At 45.4% G+C, this 11,983-nt stretch overlaps 3 pseudogenes; all 3 read left to right on the forward strand.

The window, feature by feature from the left end:
- Positions 1 to 94: 94 nt before the first annotated feature.
- On the forward strand, positions 95 to 4,029 carry LOC121136029 (annotated as a pseudogene).
- Positions 4,030 to 4,065: 36 nt separating this feature from the next.
- Positions 4,066 to 7,998, forward strand: LOC121136030 (annotated as a pseudogene).
- Positions 7,999 to 8,034: 36 nt separating this feature from the next.
- On the forward strand, positions 8,035 to 11,966 carry LOC121136031 (annotated as a pseudogene).
- Positions 11,967 to 11,983: the final 17 nt, after the last annotated feature.

The raw sequence follows: 11,983 nt of genomic DNA on the forward strand, positions 1-11,983 counted from the left end.
GTCCAAGATGGCGGCGCCGGGGGCGCTGCCTCCTGGGCTGCAGCTGCTGCCTCCGTGAGGGGCCTGCGGGCTGCCTGCCCACTGTGCCTGGGCCATGAAGTGGCAGAACGAGCTAGACTCCAGCCCGAGCGGGCGTGGCTTGTCATTGTCCACAAAGGGGCCGCGGGAGCGCGAAGGGGAGGCAGAGGCGGGCGGGCGGCCAGCAGCACACGAGGCCTCAGGCGGCACCAGCACCCAGTTCCAGCGCGGACGCGTGACAAGCCCCGTGGCAGTGGCAGCGGCGGGACTCGCGACGGTCATGCTGCCGGGGATGCGAATCACCGGGCGAGCACCGGGCGCGCCCGGAGGCGGAGGACGCACCTGCAAGGCCTCGGGGGGCCCCGGGGCCGGCGGCGCGTCGCCCCGTGCATCTCCACTCCCGCCGCCCCCGCCGCCCCCGCCGCCCCCGCCGCCCCCCGGGGCGGAACCTGAGGGTCCCGGCTCCATGGCGGCTCTGGAATACAAGAAGCTCCTCATCAGTAGCCTGAGCCCCGCGCTGCCGGCCGAGCACCTGGAGGACCGGCCCTTCCACCAGTTCAAGTGCTTCGCGGAGTTCAGCCTGTGTTTTCCCACACCCCGGAGCTGGGCCGCGTGGCCTACGTGAACTTCCGGCACCCACAGGACGCGCGAGGCCCGGCAGCATGCCCTGGCCCGGCAGCTGCTGCTGTACGACCGGCCGCTCAAGGTGGAGCCCGTCTACCTGCACGGCGGTGACAGCGGGAGCAGCAGGCTCAGTAGCAGTAGCAGCGCCGCCGCCTCCACACCGCCCCCAGGGTCTCCCAGGCCCGCAGATCTGCTGGGCTACTTGCCGCCGCACTGGGGCTACCAGTACAAGCAGTGCTCGCTGTCGCCTGTGGCCGCCCCGCCCCTGAGGAAGCCCTGCGCCCGGCACGCCGAGGCAGCCTTCGCCCTGGACGCTGTGGCCACCAAGGCCGTGGGACTGGGGCCTTGGACTACTACGGGTTGTACGATGACCTTAGGCGCCCCTACGGCTACCCGGCTGTGTGCCAGGAGGACCTGATGCCGGAGGATGACCAGAGAGCCACTCGAAAGCTCTTCATCGGGAACCTGGACCACAGTGTGTCTGAGGTGAAGCTCCGACGGGCCTTCGAGAAGTACGGTATCATCGAGGAGGTGGTCATCAAGAGGCCTGCCCGTGGCCAGGGGGGTGCCTGTGGGGAAAAGGGACCAGTCAAAGAAACACACCCTGAGCAGAGCCAAAGAAACACACTTTGGCCCTGCAACCAGAACCAAAGAAATGTACCCTGACCCTAAAACCAGTGCCAAAGGAACACACTTTGTCCCTGGAATCAGAGCCAGTGAAAATGTACCCTGGCCCTAAAATTGGAGGCAAAAGGCTAAAAAGGACCAGAGAAAGAAACACTAACGATACAATACTGTGTGTGAAACTAAATGCTTAACTTCTTCAAAACTAACGATACAAAACTGTGTGTGAAACTACATGCTTAACTTCATCAAAATTAATGATACAACACTGTGTGTGAAAGTAATTGCATAACTACATTATAACTTACCATATAACACTCTATTAGAAACTAGATACTTAACTTTTTCAAAACTAATGATACAACACGGTGTATGAAACTACATGCTTAACTTCTTCAAAACTAACGATCCAACACTGTGTGTGAAACTATGTGGTTAACTTCATGAGAACTTACCATATAACACTGTATTAGAAACTATGTGCTTATCTGCCTCGAAACTAACAATACAACACTGTGTGTGAAACTATGTGCTCAACTTCATGGAAGCTAACGATACAGCACTGTGTATGAAATTACATGCTTAAATTCTTCAAAACTAACAATACAACACTGTGTGTGAAACTACATGCTTAACTTCTTCAAAACTAACGACACAACACTGTGTGTGAAATTACATGCTTAAATTCTTCAAAACTCACGATACAACACTGTGTGTGAAACTACATGCTTAACTTCTTCAAAACTAACGATACAACACTGTATGTGAAACTATGTGCTTAACTACATGAGAACTTACCATATAACACTGTATTAGAAACTACGTGCTTAACTTCTTCAAAACTAAAGATACAACACTGTGTGTGAAACTATGTGCTTAACTTCATGAGAACTTACCATATAACACTGTATTAAAAACTACGTGCTTGTCTTGTACGAAACTAACAATACAACACTGTGTGTGAAACTATGTGCTTAACTTCATGAAATCTAACTATATAACACTATATGAGAAATTACATACTTAACATCATGAAAACTAACGATACAACTCTGTGCGTAAAACTACATGCTTAACTTCTTCAAAACCAATGACACTACACCGTGTGTGAAACTATGTGCTTAATTACATGAGAACTTATCATATAACACTGTATTAACTTCATGAAATCTAACTATATAACACTATATGAGAAACTACGTACTTACCTTCATGAAAACTAACGATACAACACTGTGTGTGAAAGTATATGCTTAACTTCTTCAAAACCAACGACACAACACTGTGTGTGAAACTGTGAGTTTAACTTCATGAGAACTTACCATATAACGCCGTTTTAGAAACTACGTGCTTATCTTCTTCGAAACTAATGTTACAATACCGTGTGAAACTATGTGCTTAACTTCTTCAAAACTAACGATACAACACTGTGTGTGAAACTATGTGCTTAACATCATGAAATCATACTATATAACACTATATGAGTAACTACGTGTTTAACTTCATGAAAACTAACGATACAACACTGTGTGTGAAACTATGTGCTTAACATCATGAAGTCATACTATATAACACTATATGAGAAACTACGTGTTTAACTTCATGAAAACTAACGATACAACACTGTGTGTGAAACTACATGCTTTACTTCTTCAAAACTAACGAAACAACACTGTGTGTGAAACTACATGCTTCACTTCTTCAAAACTAACGATACAAAACTGTGTGTTTAACTATGTGCTTAACTTCATGAGAACTTACCATATCACACTGTATTAGAAACTAGGTGCCATTCTTCTTCCAAATTTAGGATACAACACTGTGTGTGAAACTATGTGCTTAAATTCATGAAATCTAACTATATAACACTATATGAGAAACTATGTACTTAATCATGAAAACTAACTATACAACACAGTATGTAAAACTACGAGATTAACCTCTTCAGGAATAAGATACAACACTGTGTGTTAAACTATGTGCTTAACTTCATGAGAACTTACCATATAACACTGTGTTAGAAACTACATGCTCAACTTCTTCAAAACTAACGATACAACACTGTGTGTGAAACTACATGCTTAACTTCTTCAAAACTAACGATACAACACTGTGTGTTTAACTATGTGCTTAACTTCATGAGAATTTACCACATAACACTGTATTAGAAACTAAGTGCTTATCTTCTTCGAAACTAACGATACAACACTGTGTGAAACTATGTGCTTAACTTCATGAAATCTAACTATATAACACTATATGAGAAACTACGTACTTAACATCATGAAAACGAACGATACAACTCTGTGTGTGAAACTATGTGCTTAACTTCATGAAATCTAACTATATAACACTATATGAGAAACTACGTACTTAACATCATGAAAACGAACGATACAACTCTGTGTGTGAAACTACATGCTTAACTTCTTCAAAACTAACGACACTACACTGTGTGTGAAACTACATGCCTAACATCTTCAAAACTAAGGATACAACACTGTGTGTGAAACTACATGCTTAACTTCTTCAAAACTAACGATACAACACAGTGTAAGAAACTATGTGCCTAAATTTATGAAAACTAACCATGCAAGACTTTGGAGAAATTACATGCTGAACTTCATGAAAACTAACGATAAAACACTGTGTGAGATCTACCTGAGTAACTTCTTTAAAACTGACAGCACAGGCTGAGTCCTTTTGTCCAAGATGGCGGCGCCGGGGGCGCTGCCTCCTGGGCTGCAGCTGCTGCCTCCGTGAGGGGCCTGCGGGCTGCCTGCCCACTGTGCCTGGGCCATGAAGTGGCAGAAGGAGCTAGACTCCAGCCCGAGCGGGCGTGGCTTGTCATTGTCCTCAAAGGGGCCGCGGGAGCCCGAAGGGGAGGCAGAGGCGGGCGGGCGGCCAGCAGCACACGAGGCCTCAGGCGGCACCAGCACCCAGTTCCAGCGCGGATGCGTGACAAGCCCCGTGGCAGTGGCAGCGGCGGGACTCGCGACGGTCATGCTGCCGGGGATGCGAATCACCGGGCGAGCACCGGGCGCGCCCGGAGGCGGAGGACGCACCTGCAAGGCCTCGGGGGCCCCGGGCCGGCGGCGCGTCGCCCCGTGCATCTCCACTCCCGCCGCCCCCGCCGCCCCTGCCGCCCCTGCCGCCCCCCGGGGCGGAACCTGAGGGTCCCGGCTCCATGGCGGCTCTGGAATACAAGAAGCTCCTCATCAGTAGCCTGAGCCCCGCGCTGCCGGCCGAGCACCTGGAGGACCGGCCCTTCCACCAGTTCAAGTGCTTCGCGGAGTTCAGCCTGTGTTTTCCCACACCCCGGAGCTGGGCCGCGTGGCCTACGTGAACTTCCGGCACCCACAGGACGCGCGAGGCCCGGCAGCATGCCCTGGCCCGGCAGCTGCTGCTGTACGACCGGCCGCTCAAGGTGGAGCCCGTCTACCTGCACGGCGGTGACAGCGGGAGCAGCAGGCTCAGTAGCAGTAGCAGCGCCGCCGCCTCCACACCGCCCCCAGGGTCTCCCAGGCCCGCAGATCTGCTGGGCTACTTGCCGCCGCACTGGGGCTACCAGTACAAGCAGTGCTCGCTGTCGCCTGTGGCCGCCCCGCCCCTGAGGAAGCCCTGCGCCCGGCACGCCGAGGCAGCCTTCGCCCTGGACGCTGTGGCCACCAAGGCCGTGGGACTGGGGCCTTGGACTACTACGGGTTGTACGATGACCTTAGGCGCCCCTACGGCTACCCGGCTGTGTGCCAGGAGGACCTGATGCCGGAGGATGACCAGAGAGCCACTCGAAAGCTCTTCATCGGGAACCTGGACCACAGTGTGTCTGAGGTGAAGCTCCGACGGGCCTTCGACAAGTACGGTATCATCGAGGAGGTGGTCATCAAGAGGCCTGCCCGTGGCCAGGGGGGTGCCTGTGGGGAAAAGGGACCAGTCAAAGAAACACACCCTGAGCAGAGCCAAAGAAACACACTTTGGCCCTGCAACCAGAACCAAAGAAATGTACCCTGACCCTAAAACCAGTGCCAAAGGAACACACTTTGTCCCTGGAATCAGAGCCAGTGAAAATGTACCCTGGCCCTAAAATTGGAGGCAAAAGGCTAAAAAGGACCAGAGAAAGAAACACTAACGATACAATACTGTGTGTGAAACTAAATGCTTAACTTCTTCAAAACTAACGATACAAAACTGTGTGTGAAACTACATGCTTAACTTCATCAAAATTAATGATACAACACTGTGTGTGAAAGTAATTGCATAACTACATTATAACTTACCATATAACACTCTATTAGAAACTAGATACTTAACTTTTTCAAAACTAATGATACAACACGGTGTATGAAACTACGTGCTTAACTTCTTCAAAACTAACGATCCAACACTGTGTGTGAAACTATGTGGTTAACTTCATGAGAACTTACCATATAACACTGTATTAGAAACTATGTGCTTATCTGCCTCGAAACTAACAATACAACACTGTGTGTGAAACTATGTGCTCAACTTCATGGAAGCTAACGATACAGCACTGTGTATGAAATTACATGCTTAAATTCTTCAAAACTAACAATACAACACTGTGTGTGAAACTACATGCTTAACTTCTTCAAAACTAACGACACAACACTGTGTGTGAAATTACATGCTTAAATTCTTCAAAACTCACGATACAACACTGTGTGTGAAACTACATGCTTAACTTCTTCAAAACTAACGATACAACACTGTATGTGAAACTATGTGCTTAACTACATGAGAACTTACCATATAACACTGTATTAGAAACTACGTGCTTAACTTCTTCAAAACTAAAGATACAACACTGTGTGTGAAACTATGTGCTTAACTTCATGAGAACTTACCATATAACACTGTATTAAAAACTACGTGCTTGTCTTGTACGAAACTAACAATACAACACTGTGTGTGAAACTATGTGCTTAACTTCATGAAATCTAACTATATAACACTATATGAGAAATTACATACTTAACATCATGAAAACTAACGATACAACTCTGTGCGTAAAACTACATGCTTAACTTCTTCAAAACCAATGACACTACACCGTGTGTGAAACTATGTGCTTAATTACATGAGAACTTATCATATAACACTGTATTAACTTCATGAAATCTAACTATATAACACTATATGAGAAACTACGTACTTACCTTCATGAAAACTAACGATACAACACTGTGTGTGAAAGTATATGCTTAACTTCTTCAAAACCAACGACACAACACTGTGTGTGAAACTGTGAGTTTAACTTCATGAGAACTTACCATATAACGCCGTTTTAGAAACTACGTGCTTATCTTCTTCGAAACTAATGTTACAATACCGTGTGAAACTATGTGCTTAACTTCTTCAAAACTAACGATACAACACTGTGTGTGAAACTATGTGCTTAACATCATGAAATCATACTATATAACACTATATGAGTAACTACGTGTTTAACTTCATGAAAACTAACGATACAACACTGTGTGTGAAACTATGTGCTTAACATCATGAAGTCATACTATATAACACTATATGAGAAACTACGTGTTTAACTTCATGAAAACTAACGATACAACACTGTGTGTGAAACTACATGCTTTACTTCTTCAAAACTAACGAAACAACACTGTGTGTGAAACTACATGCTTCACTTCTTCAAAACTAACGATACAAAACTGTGTGTTTAACTATGTGCTTAACTTCATGAGAACTTACCATATCACACTGTATTAGAAACTAGGTGCCATTCTTCTTCCAAATTTAGGATACAACACTGTGTGTGAAACTATGTGCTTAAATTCATGAAATCTAACTATATAACACTATATGAGAAACTATGTACTTAATCATGAAAACTAACTATACAACACAGTATGTAAAACTACGAGATTAACCTCTTCAGGAATAAGATACAACACTGTGTGTTAAACTATGTGCTTAACTTCATGAGAACTTACCATATAACACTGTGTTAGAAACTACATGCTCAACTTCTTCAAAACTAACGATACAACACTGTGTGTGAAACTACATGCTTAACTTCTTCAAAACTAACGATACAACACTGTGTGTTTAACTATGTGCTTAACTTCATGAGAATTTACCACATAACACTGTATTAGAAACTAAGTGCTTATCTTCTTCGAAACTAACGATACAACACTGTGTGAAACTATGTGCTTAACTTCATGAAATCTAACTATATAACACTATATGAGAAACTACGTACTTAACATCATGAAAACGAACGATACAACTCTGTGTGTGAAACTATGTGCTTAACTTCATGAAATCTAACTATATAACACTATATGAGAAACTACGTACTTAACATCATGAAAACGAACGATACAACTCTGTGTGTGAAACTACATGCTTAACTTCTTCAAAACTAACGACACTACACTGTGTGTGAAACTACATGCCTAACATCTTCAAAACTAAGGATACAACACTGTGTGTGAAACTACATGCTTAACTTCTTCAAAACTAACGATACAACACAGTGTAAGAAACTATGTGCCTAAATTTATGAAAACTAACCATGCAAGACTTTGGAGAAATTACATGCTGAACTTCATGAAAACTAACGATAAAACACTGTGTGAGATCTACCTGAGTAACTTCTTTAAAACTGACAGCACAGGCTGAGTCCTTTTGTCCAAGATGGCGGCGCCGGGGGCGCTGCCTCCTGGGCTGCAGCTGCTGCCTCCGTGAGGGGCCTGCGGGCTGCCTGCCCACTGTGCCTGGGCCATGAAGTGGCAGAAGGAGCTAGACTCCAGCCCGAGCGGGCGTGGCTTGTCATTGTCCTCAAAGGGGCCGCGGGAGCCCGAAGGGGAGGCAGAGGCGGGCGGGCGGCCAGCAGCACACGAGGCCTCAGGCGGCACCAGCACCCAGTTCCAGCGCGGATGCGTGACAAGCCCCGTGGCAGTGGCAGCGGCGGGACTCGCGACGGTCATGCTGCCGGGGATGCGAATCACCGGGCGAGCACCGGGCGCGCCCGGAGGCGGAGGACGCACCTGCAAGGCCTCGGGGGCCCCGGGCCGGCGGCGCGTCGCCCCGTGCATCTCCACTCCCGCCGCCCCCGCCGCCCCCGCCGCCCCTGCCGCCCCCGGGGCGGAACCTGAGGGTCCCGGCTCCATGGCGGCTCTGGAATACAAGAAGCTCCTCATCAGTAGCCTGAGCCCCGCGCTGCCGGCCGAGCACCTGGAGGACCGGCCCTTCCACCAGTTCAAGTGCTTCGCGGAGTTCAGCCTGTGTTTTCCCACACCCCGGAGCTGGGCCGCGTGGCCTACGTGAACTTCCGGCACCCACAGGACGCGCGAGGCCCGGCAGCATGCCCTGGCCCGGCAGCTGCTGCTGTACGACCGGCCGCTCAAGGTGGAGCCCGTCTACCTGCACGGCGGTGACAGCGGGAGCAGCAGGCTCAGTAGCAGTAGCAGCGCCGCCGCCTCCACACCGCCCCCAGGGTCTCCCAGGCCCGCAGATCTGCTGGGCTACTTGCCGCCGCACTGGGGCTACCAGTACAAGCAGTGCTCGCTGTCGCCTGTGGCCGCCCCGCCCCTGAGGAAGCCCTGCGCCCGGCACGCCGAGGCAGCCTTCGCCCTGGACGCTGTGGCCACCAAGGCCGTGGGACTGGGGCCTTGGACTACTACGGGTTGTACGATGACCTTAGGCGCCCCTACGGCTACCCGGCTGTGTGCCAGGAGGACCTGATGCCGGAGGATGACCAGAGAGCCACTCGAAAGCTCTTCATCGGGAACCTGGACCACAGTGTGTCTGAGGTGAAGCTCCGACGGGCCTTCGACAAGTACGGTATCATCGAGGAGGTGGTCATCAAGAGGCCTGCCCGTGGCCAGGGGGGTGCCTGTGGGGAAAAGGGACCAGTCAAAGAAACACACCCTGAGCAGAGCCAAAGAAACACACTTTGGCCCTGCAACCAGAACCAAAGAAATGTACCCTGACCCTAAAACCAGTGCCAAAGGAACACACTTTGTCCCTGGAATCAGAGCCAGTGAAAATGTACCCTGGCCCTAAAATTGGAGGCAAAAGGCTAAAAAGGACCAGAGAAAGAAACACTAACGATACAATACTGTGTGTGAAACTAAATGCTTAACTTCTTCAAAACTAACGATACAAAACTGTGTGTGAAACTACATGCTTAACTTCATCAAAATTAATGATACAACACTGTGTGTGAAAGTAATTGCATAACTACATTATAACTTACCATATAACACTCTATTAGAAACTAGATACTTAACTTTTTCAAAACTAATGATACAACACGGTGTATGAAACTACGTGCTTAACTTCTTCAAAACTAACGATCCAACACTGTGTGTGAAACTATGTGGTTAACTTCATGAGAACTTACCATATAACACTGTATTAGAAACTATGTGCTTATCTGCCTCGAAACTAACAATACAACACTGTGTGTGAAACTATGTGCTCAACTTCATGGAAGCTAACGATACAGCACTGTGTATGAAATTACATGCTTAAATTCTTCAAAACTAACAATACAACACTGTGTGTGAAACTACATGCTTAACTTCTTCAAAACTAACGACACAACACTGTGTGTGAAATTACATGCTTAAATTCTTCAAAACTCACGATACAACACTGTGTGTGAAACTACATGCTTAACTTCTTCAAAACTAACGATACAACACTGTATGTGAAACTATGTGCTTAACTACATGAGAACTTACCATATAACACTGTATTAGAAACTACGTGCTTAACTTCTTCAAAACTAAAGATACAACACTGTGTGTGAAACTATGTGCTTAACTTCATGAGAACTTACCATATAACACTGTATTAAAAACTACGTGCTTGTCTTGTACGAAACTAACAATACAACACTGTGTGTGAAACTATGTGCTTAACTTCATGAAATCTAACTATATAACACTATATGAGAAATTACATACTTAACATCATGAAAACTAACGATACAACTCTGTGCGTAAAACTACATGCTTAACTTCTTCAAAACCAATGACACTACACCGTGTGTGAAACTATGTGCTTAATTACATGAGAACTTATCATATAACACTGTATTAACTTCATGAAATCTAACTATATAACACTATATGAGAAACTACGTACTTACCTTCATGAAAACTAACGATACAACACTGTGTGTGAAAGTATATGCTTAACTTCTTCAAAACCAACGACACAACACTGTGTGTGAAACTGTGAGTTTAACTTCATGAGAACTTACCATATAACGCCGTTTTAGAAACTACGTGCTTATCTTCTTCGAAACTAATGTTACAATACCGTGTGAAACTATGTGCTTAACTTCTTCAAAACTAACGATACAACACTGTGTGTGAAACTATGTGCTTAACATCATGAAATCATACTATATAACACTATATGAGTAACTACGTGTTTAACTTCATGAAAACTAACGATACAACACTGTGTGTGAAACTATGTGCTTAACATCATGAAGTCATACTATATAACACTATATGAGAAACTACGTGTTTAACTTCATGAAAACTAACGATACAACACTGTGTGTGAAACTACATGCTTTACTTCTTCAAAACTAACGAAACAACACTGTGTGTGAAACTACATGCTTCACTTCTTCAAAACTAACGATACAAAACTGTGTGTTTAACTATGTGCTTAACTTCATGAGAACTTACCATATCACACTGTATTAGAAACTAGGTGCCATTCTTCTTCCAAATTTAGGATACAACACTGTGTGTGAAACTATGTGCTTAAATTCATGAAATCTAACTATATAACACTATATGAGAAACTATGTACTTAATCATGAAAACTAACTATACAACACAGTATGTAAAACTACGAGATTAACCTCTTCAGGAATAAGATACAACACTGTGTGTTAAACTATGTGCTTAACTTCATGAGAACTTACCATATAACACTGTGTTAGAAACTACATGCTCAACTTCTTCAAAACTAACGATACAACACTGTGTGTGAAACTACATGCTTAACTTCTTCAAAACTAACGATACAACACTGTGTGTTTAACTATGTGCTTAACTTCATGAGAATTTACCACATAACACTGTATTAGAAACTAAGTGCTTATCTTCTTCGAAACTAACGATACAACACTGTGTGAAACTATGTGCTTAACTTCATGAAATCTAACTATATAACACTATATGAGAAACTACGTACTTAACATCATGAAAACGAACGATACAACTCTGTGTGTGAAACTATGTGCTTAACTTCATGAAATCTAACTATATAACACTATATGAGAAACTACGTACTTAACATCATGAAAACGAACGATACAACTCTGTGTGTGAAACTACATGCTTAACTTCTTCAAAACTAACGACACTACACTGTGTGTGAAACTACATGCCTAACATCTTCAAAACTAAGGATACAACACTGTGTGTGAAACTACATGCTTAACTTCTTCAAAACTAACGATACAACACAGTGTAAGAAACTATGTGCCTAAATTTATGAAAACTAACCATGCAAGACTTTGGAGAAATTACATGCTGAACTTCATGAAAACTAACGATAAAACACTGTGTGAGATCTACCTGAGTAACTTCTTTAAAACTGACAGCACAGGCTGAGTCCTTTTGTCCAAGATGGCGGCGCCGGGGGCGCTGCCTCCTGGGCTGCAGCTGCTGCCTCCGTGAGGGGCCTGCGGGCTGCC

The sequence above is a fragment of the Mesocricetus auratus genome, unplaced genomic scaffold (assembly GCF_017639785.1).
Source record: "Mesocricetus auratus isolate SY011 unplaced genomic scaffold, BCM_Maur_2.0 Super-Scaffold_100047, whole genome shotgun sequence".
Lineage (NCBI taxonomy): Eukaryota > Metazoa > Chordata > Mammalia > Rodentia > Cricetidae > Mesocricetus > Mesocricetus auratus.